Raw genomic sequence first — 13069 nt, forward strand, 5'->3', positions numbered from 1 at the left:
AGCAGCTGAGCCCCAGATGGGTCTCGCGTAAGTGAGAATAGGCCTTATGATAGATTTATAAAGCAAGATCTTGTTATCAAGTGACAGGTCGCTATTTTTAGCGAAAAAGGGGCGCAGGTTGGCTTTGACAGCTTCCGCATTCGCAATAATTTTTTGAATGTGAAGTTGCCAAGTTAATTTTGAGTCTAGTAAAACACCAAGGTATATGTAAGTAGTAACCCAGAGAATAGGTTCACCGAAGAAAATTAGATTATCTAAACGAGCGATGTTTCTTCGGATGAATAAAGTGGCAGCAAATTTAGCGACATTAATTTTGATTTTATACAGTCCGAGCCAGAGTTCTAAGGCTGAAAGGTAACTCTGTAATGTAGAGATTACCGTGGTGATGTTGTTATGTTGAGTTAGGATGGATGTATCGTCTGCATGTAAAGCTAAATCGATACTAGGTGCCTTAGGCACGGCGTTGATATAGATATTGAAGAGCAGAGGTGAGACAAGACTGCCCTGAGGACATCCAGCATGGATCGGGCGGGGAGTGGAGAGTTCGTGGTTAACTCGTACGCGGAAGCTTCGTCCGGCTAAGTACGAGCTAATAATTTTAATGATGTGAGCCGGAAACCCAAGTCGCATGAGCTTGTAAATATGTCCGTCATGCCAAACCCTGTCAAAGGCTTTAGCTATGTCACGTGTTAAGAAGGAACGTTCGTTGACAAAACGTCAGATGCGCCGAGAATCTCAAATCCTTCCAGTGCCATCAAACAGGTAAAGAATTTCCTGCGAAATGTGTCCTCTGTGGAGGAGGACATGCATCTTGTAGTAAGGAATGCCCCAAAAGACGAGGAAATATAGATATTGAAAAAATTAATGAAGATACACCAAAAAATTCCCCAAATATGCAAAATCAACAGACTCACTCTACTCTCAGCCAATCACGTAATTTGGGCACTGCCCCGTACAACCAATCATATGGGGTGATTACCAAGAGCAATCCAAACACGGTTAACGACAGGAAATTCCTCAAGAAATCTATGAATAAAGAATCTATAATAACGATAAAGAAGGCCAATCCTTCAAAAATAAACGAAAATCAGTAAACAGAGACATAGAAAAACAATCCTTTGAAGAATTCACCGAGTTCATTACTGAAATTTACCAAATTTACCAGCAATACAAGCAGCCTGCTAACCCCGAATCCAGGCTCAAGATTGCAATGGCGCGCACTAAAGATATTCATCCAGAACGAGCATGAATAATTACCGCAGTGGCTAATTGCACCGAAGGTGCTAATAGCTAACAGGCTATTCACACCACCTACTTTCGCGCATGCGCACAAGCAGCCCAGGTACCAGCATTTTACCGCAGTGGCTAATCGCACCCAAGGTCCGTAGAAAGAACAGGTTAGCTCACTTGGGGTAAACAAACGAAAATGCGTTCTCGCTGCCTATTGGCTGTGACGTCGTTGAAGTTTTCTCTCCTCAGATCAACATAGATTTTTGCATTGATTTAAGCTGAATGTAAGCTTGTGCACGACTGTGGAAACTCATTCGTTTTTTTTTTTTTCCTCTCAAATATAATTAAATTTATGTAGCATAATGGTTGGTACGCACTGCGCGATTGCATTATGCACAACAATGCAGGCAAAATAAAAAATAATCAGCAGAATGTATTATTTCATAGGTATAGAAACTTACAGTGTGTTTTGATTTGATACAACTTATTTTGAATTTTCGGGTTACTTAAATTAATTTATTCATTAATATATATAGAAACTTCTATGCATTTTATTAGGTGTATTTAAATGCCAACGGTTTTGAATATTGTTGTGAATTGTGACAGATGCATATAAATATGCTTAAATAGTTTTAAATTATGTGTATGTAGCTCACTGCATTAAATAACTCTGGTTACACATGGAAAAATGGCCATGCAACCAGTCTTTTCTCCAGGAATTCAAGTCAAACCACCAGTGTTCAGCTGATGAGCCTTGTCAATTACTTAGAATTTGAGCCTATTGTACTGTTAATATGGTACATGCCAGAAATACAATATCATTAATACACGGGATACATATAAGTAATAAGAAGAACTAACAACACCGCAGAGTACAGAAAGCAACATAGACGTCTACAATTCATTTGGCGAGCAAATTAAGTTGTATTATTATACTTAAGGCTATCAGTTCTGGATAATTTATTTACAGTAATTTTGCAAAGATAGTAAAGCAGTTCCTTCAGCAATATTAATTTTCTAATTATTAAGGCTTTTTCCTTTCATATTATTTGAAAACAGAGTAATACAGAGCATGCATTTAAATGCAATCAAAATTTAGGAAATGTATGATTTAAGAATATAGAAACGTTTAAAAAACAAATATGCTAAAATTCTTGTAAAATATAAAATTTCATTTTCTATCTGTACTTATAATTTGTTATGATTTGTATTATGAATGAATAATATAACTTAAGCAAATATTTTATTTATTATAGTTTTAAAATTTGCATTCCATTACTATACAGTGCACCATGATATATTTCATACAAAATTTCCTTTATAAAATTAAGATCCATATTTTGTGGAATGTAGTGTTTAAAATTTATTACCAAATTTGACTTTCGCATTTAATTATATAAATTTACCTGCAGAATTATATTTTGCTAGTATCTACGAATGTAATCATTATGTCTGTGGGGATATTGTACACAGATCATCATATTAAATAAACATCCACCCTTTTTCCATGTGTTCACAGAAAGCACGATCACAGTCAAATGACGTTAAGATAAACTGCATAATGTATTTATGAGTGTATTTATCTGTGTATGAATAATATTTTTCCACAACTAAACTGATAGCTCTAATTTTTTTTTCATTCATAAAATGGTTAAACTGAATATGCTAAATAAAATGTAACATTTAAGTTATAATATATACATATTTCTTTTTTGATACCAAAACAAACACATACAGCATTCAGTCCTATTAATATCTACCCACCAGCGGCCGAGCGGTAAAGTCGCTGAACACTGGTAGTTCGGTCCGAGGTTCGAATCCCGCGAACGGGCTGGCTGCATGGGCGTTTTCGTGGTTTCCCCATGTGTAACGTGTATACGAGCCAAAAGAAAGGTCCCAAAAGACCAGGAAATATAGATATTGAAAAAATTAAAGAAGAAACACCAAAAAATTCCCCAAATATGCAAAATCAACACACTCAGTCTACTCTCAGCCAATCACGTAAGGATCAAGGATCAAGGAAGTGCAATTTACGGAGTTCATAGGCAATTACGCCTTTACCTCCACATCTTCAAAGGAAATTAAATCATCCGAAAGAGGGGACTGTCAGATAGGGTAAAAATTTTGATAAGCCGAATGACTTGGAGTAAGTGCCTTCACACTGAGTCAAAAAAAGGCAAAAAACTCAGAAGGTCTTAATTTTGCGCCGAAAAAGGGCCAGAATAATTTAGATAGGGGCAGCCATAAAAATTTGACTAGAAAAATAAAAGGTGAAGTTTCCTTGAACCTTGATAATCATTTTTAGCATACGTCAGATGAAGAATACGCAGGGCAATTCCGATGCGCGTTCTTCGAGGTGGGAGGGAGGGGGGAACCTGTTTACAGGTCGAAAAAGTAGTTCTGCCAGTGATGTTCTGCCAGCACAGTCTGGATGTAATTTTATGACTGACCGTCTTCATAATCGTAGTGGCGATACAGCTATTCTCATGAAAAAATGTCTGAACAGTACCATCTTTCCTCTTCCCCTTATGAGCTTTGAAGCAAGTGTATCTAATTTGAACAGTGATAATAAAGAATATCTCATCATTGCTGTTTATAAGCCACTCAACAATAGCCTCAACACTCAAGATCTTGACTATATTCTCAAGTTATCCAACTATTATTGCGGGGGACCTAAATTGTAAGGACGCTAACTGGAACTCCAGGCGAAATAATCCAGACGGAATTATTCTTAATAATTACATCATCAACAACCCTGATATCAATATTTATGGTCCAGATGAACCTACGCATCTTCATCAAATCTCAAATACTTCTGATGTATTAGACATCTTAATTACCTTCAATGTTCCTCAAATACCTTTTCTCCAATTGGATAATGAACTTTCTTCAGATCACCTACCAGTACGCTTCACTTTGTATGGCTTAAAGCATGGTCTTCCGCCTATAAAGTGCCGCATTAATTGGGAAAACTATGCTTAACACCTTGAAGAAAACATATCTGCTACCACTAAAATGACTAATAAAAGCGAAATTCATGATGCCACAGTCTACCTTAGCAGTAAAATCAACGAAGCCATCAACCACGCCAAATTTATTCCAAAACAGACTAATTATACGGTCCCACAGAATATTAGACAGAAAATTACAGAGAAAAATAGACTAACAAAAATTTATCAACGTTCTCACTCCACCCAAGACAAAAGAAGATTTAATGCTGCCAATCGGAACCTCAGAAAACTTATCCAAGAGTACAGAAACAATTGCTGGGATAACTTCATTGAAAGTCTTTCGCACACCGACCATTCTGTGTGGAAAGTTGCTAAAGCTCTAGATATGATATTTTCTACTACTTTTCCTTATCTTTTTATCCGTGATTAAATTCGCATGTAGGTATGGCGGATAAAAACCGGTATTTTGATTTGTGATCTGACTTCGTCCATCCAAAAATGGAGTTGCTTAGCTTTTGCGAAATGTTTGATTTTGTTCAAGGAGGCGTAAATTCTCGCTATATTACTGAAGCAGAGAGAATTTTAAAAAGCGCATGATTTGGTAAAGCACGGAATTTTACTTGAAAAACCCAATGTACAAATTTTGACTTAATATTGAAGGGTAAGTTCTATAGTGTAATGATCGCATGAAATCGACGGACATTTCATTGTTGGAAAAGGAAAAATAATTTATTATTTTTTTTTTTAAAATTTCTTGTTCATGTAAAGGAGGAATTGCTGGCTGTTGTAAGCATTGTGTCGCTGTTTTGATTTTAACGTTCACTGAATGTAAGCAAATGATTTCATATGTATTTAACTTGGGATGTCCAGAAATTCTTTGCTGTCAAAAGTGTGTTTTTTTCCCATAAAATTTATTTTGAATCATTATATACTAAAAATATATTGATCTATATATGCGTTTATTGTATTTATACATACATAATAGCACACATAATACATAGCATTATATGTTATACATTATATTATAATTTATACATAATATATAGCTATTTAGCTTAATTTCTAAAATTAGAAGTGCCGGAGCCCTATGGAAGACCGTCAGCAAATAGGGAACAAGAGTAAATAAATAAAACGACTATTAAACTAATTAATAATTTTAAAATTCAATAGTCAATTATTATCAAATTAATTAATATCTACCTAATTATTGTTTATTAAATGCTATTTAATCAATAATTATATATAATTAATTAAATTTAATTGATAGCTATTAGATAATTAGTTAATTATTTATTGAAAGATTTAATAATTAAAGATTAAAGTAATTAAATATTTAAAATTAAATTAAATGTAAACAGATAAATTTCAATTTAATAAGCGATTTTTAATATAAATTTATTGGTAAAAATAAAATTTTCAAGATAGAATTCCTACTGAAATTGTTATTCAATTACATAAAAGCTGCAATTACAATATTCAATTACAAGTGCAGCATCCTTCTTGTTTAGAGCTCTGGTGCACTCCGGCTGGAATTATGATTTTTTACAAAAACTAAGAAGCATCGGAGCCGGGATCCGGGGAGCTCCGGCCCAATTTAAGCTCTGATCGTAGGGTGAAAAAACTTCTTTTATCATCACAAAAATTAAATATTATTAAAATAATATAAAGTAATAATTAAAATTTATAAAGTATAGCTAATGAAAATTCAGATAATGCTGAAAACAGGGCAAAAGAGAATGATGGTGTTAGCGTATGAGAGGGTGGAAACTAAAAATGAGGGAAATCGTGGTGAGAGAGAATGTTTTCTTTGACCGCGGCTCTTTATTGATATAATTATAGCCATTAAACGGATGTGTGACACGGGTAAAATGAGTCCTCAATCTGAATCCTAAGGATGAATGTAAAGTTACTGGTTACACTTTTCGCTCCCCGTATTTGGTTACACTTGTGGATACTGTGACAAGACGATGTATAGAAGCAATGAGCCATTTATTGCAGTATTTCACTCTTATTGTACTCGTTGTCACTTTACGCACATTTAAGAACACAAATTTTCCTTCCTGCGAGGATAACTAACTCTAACCATCGATAACAATACACTAGATACTATAGCATGGCGAGAAATTTACGCGTTCCTACTCAAGTCCCCCAAATTTAGTGCCATTCCTAAAGGGAAAGGTTTCCGAATATCAGTGAGGGGACTTTACTTGAACGTCTCATGTTCTCATTAGTTCGCATTTCTAGGGAAATTGAGTATTGCAAGATCTGCTTATTGTTGAACTAAAACGTTAGGAATTCTACTTTTTCCCCTTGAAATTGTAGTTCAGTTTTGTAAAATGAAGTACTGGACTTCATCTTAGTTAGGGCTCCGGTGCGCTCCAGCTAGAATTGCAATTTATTTTAAAAATTGAGAAGTACCGGTGCTGGGCTCTGATGCATTTTAAGCACTGGCTATTATATACATAATAGCACTACTTATCAGATGCAATTTTGCGAATATCAACAAGCAAAGCACTTAAAAATGAAAAAAAGACACTTGTAAAAGAAATATTACTGTTCTATATGTATTATAGAAAATACATGAAATGAATAATACCATTACCAAACACTTCAAAAAAAAAAAAAAAAAAAAAAAAAGCAGATTAAGTATTTTCTACCTCAGTACTCAGTACTATAAAGCAATCCTGCCATATAACGTGTAGTTAATTTTTGATTACATAATATTACAAGCATTTTCTTTAAGTTTGTCCTACGAGTGGTTAAAACTGATAGTTCAATCTCAGCTCAAATCCGGGTGAACAAGCAGTGCAGTTTTTTTTTTTTTTTTCAAATACAAGCGAGTTTTCCCTATAAAGTTCTTCATAAAGCATTCTTCTTCAGGCTGATAACCAATGTGCTTAGTCATATTCAAAGACCCTAATCTAACCTTACCTTTCCTTTAGATTCCATATTCACATGTTATATCTTTATCTGTTAAGATTTGTTCATAACAGGATCACAAAGCTTCTACCAATCCAGCAGGAGCATACTCAAAATGTCAAATCCATGTGATTGATAACAAAATCGATGTTTTCACCTTGCAAACCTTTATAAATGTTCCAAATTTTCTTAAGGATTCTTAATAACCTTATTATTTAGAAATGCGTTTATTGTTGTTTTTATATTAACAAAAGCATTTAAATATAAAATATCAATTTTAAAAATAACTGAAGTTTTCTTTTAACCAGATTTGCTTTTCTAATGCTGTTTTTAATTAGTAACATTATGTCTGAACAAAAAATTTAAGAATAAGTCTATTAAAAAGGTCTGTGTGATAAGTCTATTAATGAATAACATTGTATGAACTTCATCATCTTTGAATATGAAACACTGAACTAACTCTTTGAATATGAAACATCCTAAATGAAAACACCGAGTCCATTTCAATCTAATACAAGAATAAATTATACATATCAAAATTCACAGTAAGAGCTTCTCCGTATTATATTACACAAAGATTAGAAACCAAGTCTCCACTTACAAAATCTTACACTGACATAATGGTCTTGTACTGAAACAGAATTGTAGCAACATAGATGATATAAATTACATTATGCCAAAGAATTATTTAAATTTCCTGAATAAATTATAGCATTTAGAGTAAAGAAAGACACACAAAAAAAAAAAAAAAATTTCAGATTTGTTGTAAAATTGGTGCCATGTCTTTATGCTATAATAACTTTACACATTATCTACACATGTGTTTTCCTGTCAGTCAAGAAGATTGATGGAAATATTGTTCTTACAAAAATTATTCTGACATATATTTGGAGAAACATATATTTCTTTTTGAGTTACATGATCAACAGAAACTATACAGCTATAGCGTATAAAAAACTTTGAAAAATTATATATTGAAACTTGTGGAAATTTGGGGAAATTTATTTGGTTCTATAATCAAGAGGTAAAAGTGGTTTATTAAAAATTTCTCAGTGCCATAAGAAACCAACGAGAATTTATAAGTATGTTTCGATATCATGTTTATCCATTATTGGGGCTAACATACATTGTTATCAGTTTATGTTTGCCCAAAATTGTCGAAGGTTGAGTAAAAATATTAGGAGTTTGAAGATAATCATCAATATACCTTAATATCTTTGCAACAGAAATATAATACCCCCCAAAAAAAAAAAAAAAAAAAATTATCAAATGAATTTTAGTATGCCATAACAGTTTCATGGGAAAATATAACACACCTCTTAGATAAACAACTACAATCATTATATACAACAGCCATTTCATTTAAAAAAAAAGGCATAAATTACATTAATCAGATAAAATTTGTTGTAAGAGCTTCATTATCTGGTTAAAATTCTTAAGCAAACAAGAAACCATTTCAAGTACCATAACATAATTTTCATAAGAGAATTCCATCCATCACAAAATATTAAAAGCACTTTGGTAGAAATTTGATCATTTAAAAAGTACAATTTCATATAATGCATATTTTTTATTCTTTATTCTTACGGAAAACATTGTATTTTGAAAGAAAGACGACGCTTTCTTTCTTATAAGTACATAGACTACAGAATTCTAATAATTATAATAAAAAAGGCATTTGCCAGCAAAATAACGGTTAACTATAAAATCATAACCATTTGTATAATATAACCATTTGTATGCACTGTCTTTGGTCGCACGTGTACCAGGAATGCATAAAAAAAAAAAACCTAACACTTTTATAAAATGCTGAAACTAGGGGTTGGATAATCAGAAAATACTTAAATATTTAGTATTTGAATGAGGTTGATTGTGTATGCTTTATATAGCTTTGTCCAAAAACAATGTACTATTCGTATGTAACACAGAATAAAGTATACTAAATTACTGTTGACAATTTCAGTTTCTTGGTGTATATTTCATAGCTGATTATACACATGTAATATTAATGTGTGCCAGTTTTCAATCGAAAGCACTACACAAGGGCATCATCTACACCCTTAGGTATAGATAAGCCTGAGCAAGCTTTACTGTAATCAAATAAACCATAACCATTTTACCTTAGACTATTCATTTAACAACTGCGGCAAAATTTGGTACACTTCTGTTATCAGGACCGAATTCAGAAATGTATGTATGAATGCGTTCACATATGCACGTATATATGTACGTATGCATGTATGTTTGTATATAAACACACATATAAAAGTGCATACACACATACATACATTTCTGAATCCAGTCCCTATAACAGAAGAGTACATAGATTTTTCTATATAATAAAACATAAAATTTATGTGTGTATTTTTTTATAAGGAACAATATTTCTGATATGAATCAGCTGTCATCAACTAATGTCAAGAGCAAGTGAAAAACAAAAGAATAATTGTATAGAATTAAGATGTAATATATATTAAAAAAAATTTCTTTAGTGTAACTGTTCTTTTATTCATAGAATTTTATACTTGTATTTTCTTTTATTCAATCATTAACAGTTAGAAATGAATAGTGATTGGCTAAATATGGATATGTTCTTGTGTGTTTCATGCAGTTCTACTTCTGGTACTTACTCTGCAACATACTGAATTTAATTTTTATTTGGAAACTGATTAAATTAATTGTGATGGTGTGTGCTGAGAAATGGAATTTTGTGAAGAATATTTAAACTTGCCAATAAAAATAGGAATAATTTTAAAGTTTCTGTCAACATTTTTTATATTGTTATCAAATGTGACTTTAAAAAATTCTTTTTTTTTATAGTAAAATGTGAATTGCATTAAAAGGGTATGATTTTATTTTAATTCCTTTATGAAAATAATTAACCTAAAAGACACACAGATCTCATTAACATATGAAAAACATAATAGTTCTATAAGCAATTCAAATTATATATTGTGATATACAGTAAGACCCCGCTTAACGCAGGAGATACGTTCCATCAAAATAGAGCGTAATGTGAAACAGCGCTAAACGAGGCTATCTTTACATGTAAATATTGGGGTTAGGGGAAGATGGCTAGGAAATTGGTTAGGTATTAAATTTAAAAAGTATGTTTTTTTAATAAAAATAAAACCAAACATTTATTTCTTAAAGCCCAAATTAATACCACATTATTATTTCTTGCAAAAATAAAAACAAAATATAAATAACAAAATGAATATTCTTAAAAAAAAAACAAATAAAATTCTAAGTCAGTCATATTTAGTTAGCCTTCCGCGTTTTCAGTGTTCTGCCTTTTTGTGACAAAAGCATCTAATGTTGTTTGCCTTTTTCTTTTGCGTTGTTCTCTTAAAAGTTCTTCATAAACGGATAGAGCATCTCTCACACCACGCCTTACTTTTGAGCTCCTGTCAAAATTCGGATCATTTTCAATGAATTGATCCATTATTTCAGTTATGGTAGACAAACTCCTTTTTACAAACGCCATCGAAAGTTCATTTTGCTCTTCTTCTGAATCACTGCTGTCAACATTTTTGTTTTCTTCTTGTTCAGTTAATTCCTTGAGCTCATCATTAGAAAGACTAGCCGCTGCTTCTTGAATTATTTCTTCGACATCTTCCACATTTACCCCTTCAAAATATGTCTGTACAATACCGCACCAAACAAGAAATACAAGTACACTCTTTCGGATATGTATTTGAAACCTATCGCTGCATAATATTTCGTGGAATCCTCGTATGCTGCGAGCGATTTCGTGGAATCCCCGGGTTGAAATAAAAGAGCGCTAAACCGAAACAGCGTTAAGCGGGGTCTTACTGTATTCTAAAAGCAAAATTATATAATACATAATGATATAAATTAAATACATATAATAAATATATAAAACTCTATAATGAATAATGATCATAACTGTATAATAAATGCGAACACACATTATATCACTGTGCTGTGAATGGAAGAATATTTAATTAGAAATTTACCTTTTATATATATTTGATAACATGGAACAGTAAAACATAAAGATCACAAGAAGCTATGAAAATAGGTTATGCAACTTAAGAAACAACAAGTTGTATGAAATGCACTTTAAGTTACTGCAATATCGTGAGACACCATAAATAACCATAAGACGCAATAACTTAAGACAATATCATAAGACATACTACCAAGATAAGTATAATTTGTTCCTTCTTTTACATCAATAAGTTTTCTTTAAAAATTTAACCAGTGAATGCCAAAACAAAGTTATTATCGGTGCCTTTGATGCAAGGTCACACAAAGATAAACTCGATTTAGCAAATTTCTGAAACATTAAAGTCAAAAGTGTTAAATTACAACTGTTAAGAAAGCAATTGTCTGGCAAATTTTAATTCTTATATGAAAACTGAATTAAATTTCGAATAAGTGACTGGGCTTGTACAGTATTTTAGAAGATATTTCATGTTCATACACTGAAAATAAATTACACTTTAATGAAAGAGCTGGAAATATAGTCTGCATGATGCATAAAATATGATCAAATCTATTTGTTAAATACTTAATGCTTACTTTCAGGAATGTAGCTAGAGGGTAACAGTTTTTATATATTATTCTAAGAAATAACTTTAGATTGATTTGCAACACTTGGTATAAATAAAGATATTTTTCACCAAAGAATTAATATTATTTTCAGACTTTTTACTGTCAAACTAAATGTAGAAGCTAGACGATTTGAATATTTCATCTAACCTCTTCATTTAATGACATAAATGTATTTTTAACAGAATTAATTTTTACTCAGGGAAAGAACATGTTGTCTAGCTGCCCGGGTTTCAGCCCAGCTTTAATACAGAAAGCCAAAACACATCAAATACAATTGAATGATACAGCATTTTAAAATGTTGCAAAAATTTTAAATGCAATTTTGTGGAAGAGCTATTGCAATTACCTACATACTAAAACTTTGACCAAAAATTCAAGAAAACAAAGATACTCCCTTTTCTTTCCAATGAACAAAAGTCATATACTAATATAGGGATGCTCAACTTATTGTACTATAAAACCTAAACATAAGAATGAAATTATGTCAGCTATCTGAGATGTCCAATACCTAGAAATTCTATATATTGTAGAATAGAACCTGCGTCTGAAAACAGACGACAGGTAAAACATAATTCAAATACTTTACTTTTAGCCTGGAAGCAGGTGTTCTATATTAAACTGTCTTAATTCACATACAGAATTAGTGATATAATAGCTCAAAATATTGTAAGAATCAAACACGCATTATACAGTCAACAGTCTTTAATCCGGACTCGTCGGGACTTCGGCGATTCCGAATTATCGATTTTTGCGGATTATATAGATCATCAGTTTAAATCTGGTAAGATGGCATGCAGAAATTATAAAATGAAAAATATGAAACCGTAATTTATGAAATAAAGAGCAATTATGATCTAAAGGGTATCAAAATTTACAAAAAAAAAGCTTAATATTTATTTGTTTACTTTATTAAACATTTCTTTCAACGCGCGCATGCGTAAAGCATACATTACGCATAGTCGAAAGTAGAAAATTGCAACCAGAAAACTATTTGATTTGTATTCATGATATTTATAATGACGAGGAATTTGATTTAAATCATATCAAAGACTGAGTACATCGAGATGAAATCTACATTATAAGCCGAATAAAATAAAAACATCTGCCCTGAAGATAAGGATAGTGCTGACAGATCAACTTACAGTTCATTGCGCGCCGTCTGTTTATCAACTGCGTTGCCGTACGCACAACACATGCGCAGAAAGTTTGTAGCTTTGAGGTCCGGATTATAGATCATTCTGGATTAACGACTTTTGACTGTATTAACATTAAAAAAATCTATATACATTTATTAGTGTACGAGGATTGATCCTGAAATATTATAAGGTCACTTTCAAAGAAATGATAGAAACATTTCACTCGGGGAAGGGACATTCTCTCTGGCTGCC

At 32.0% G+C, this 13069-nt stretch overlaps 2 long non-coding RNA genes across 4 annotated transcripts in view; one reads left to right on the forward strand and one right to left on the reverse strand.

Annotated features, from left to right (window-relative positions):
- Window positions 1-13069, reverse strand: part of LOC146993172 (uncharacterized) — an 880419-nt gene that overhangs the window by 198164 nt on the left and 669186 nt on the right. The gene's annotated exons all lie outside the window — the stretch shown is intronic.
- LOC146993174 (uncharacterized) overlaps window positions 1-13069 on the forward strand; it is a 382674-nt gene that overhangs the window by 117957 nt on the left and 251648 nt on the right. The gene's annotated exons all lie outside the window — the stretch shown is intronic.

Source organism: Stegodyphus dumicola, chromosome X1, assembly GCF_044657685.1.
Source record: "Stegodyphus dumicola isolate Sdum_Otavi_A_Nest chromosome X1, ASM4465768v1".
NCBI classification, from domain to species: Eukaryota; Metazoa; Arthropoda; class Arachnida; order Araneae; family Eresidae; genus Stegodyphus; species Stegodyphus dumicola.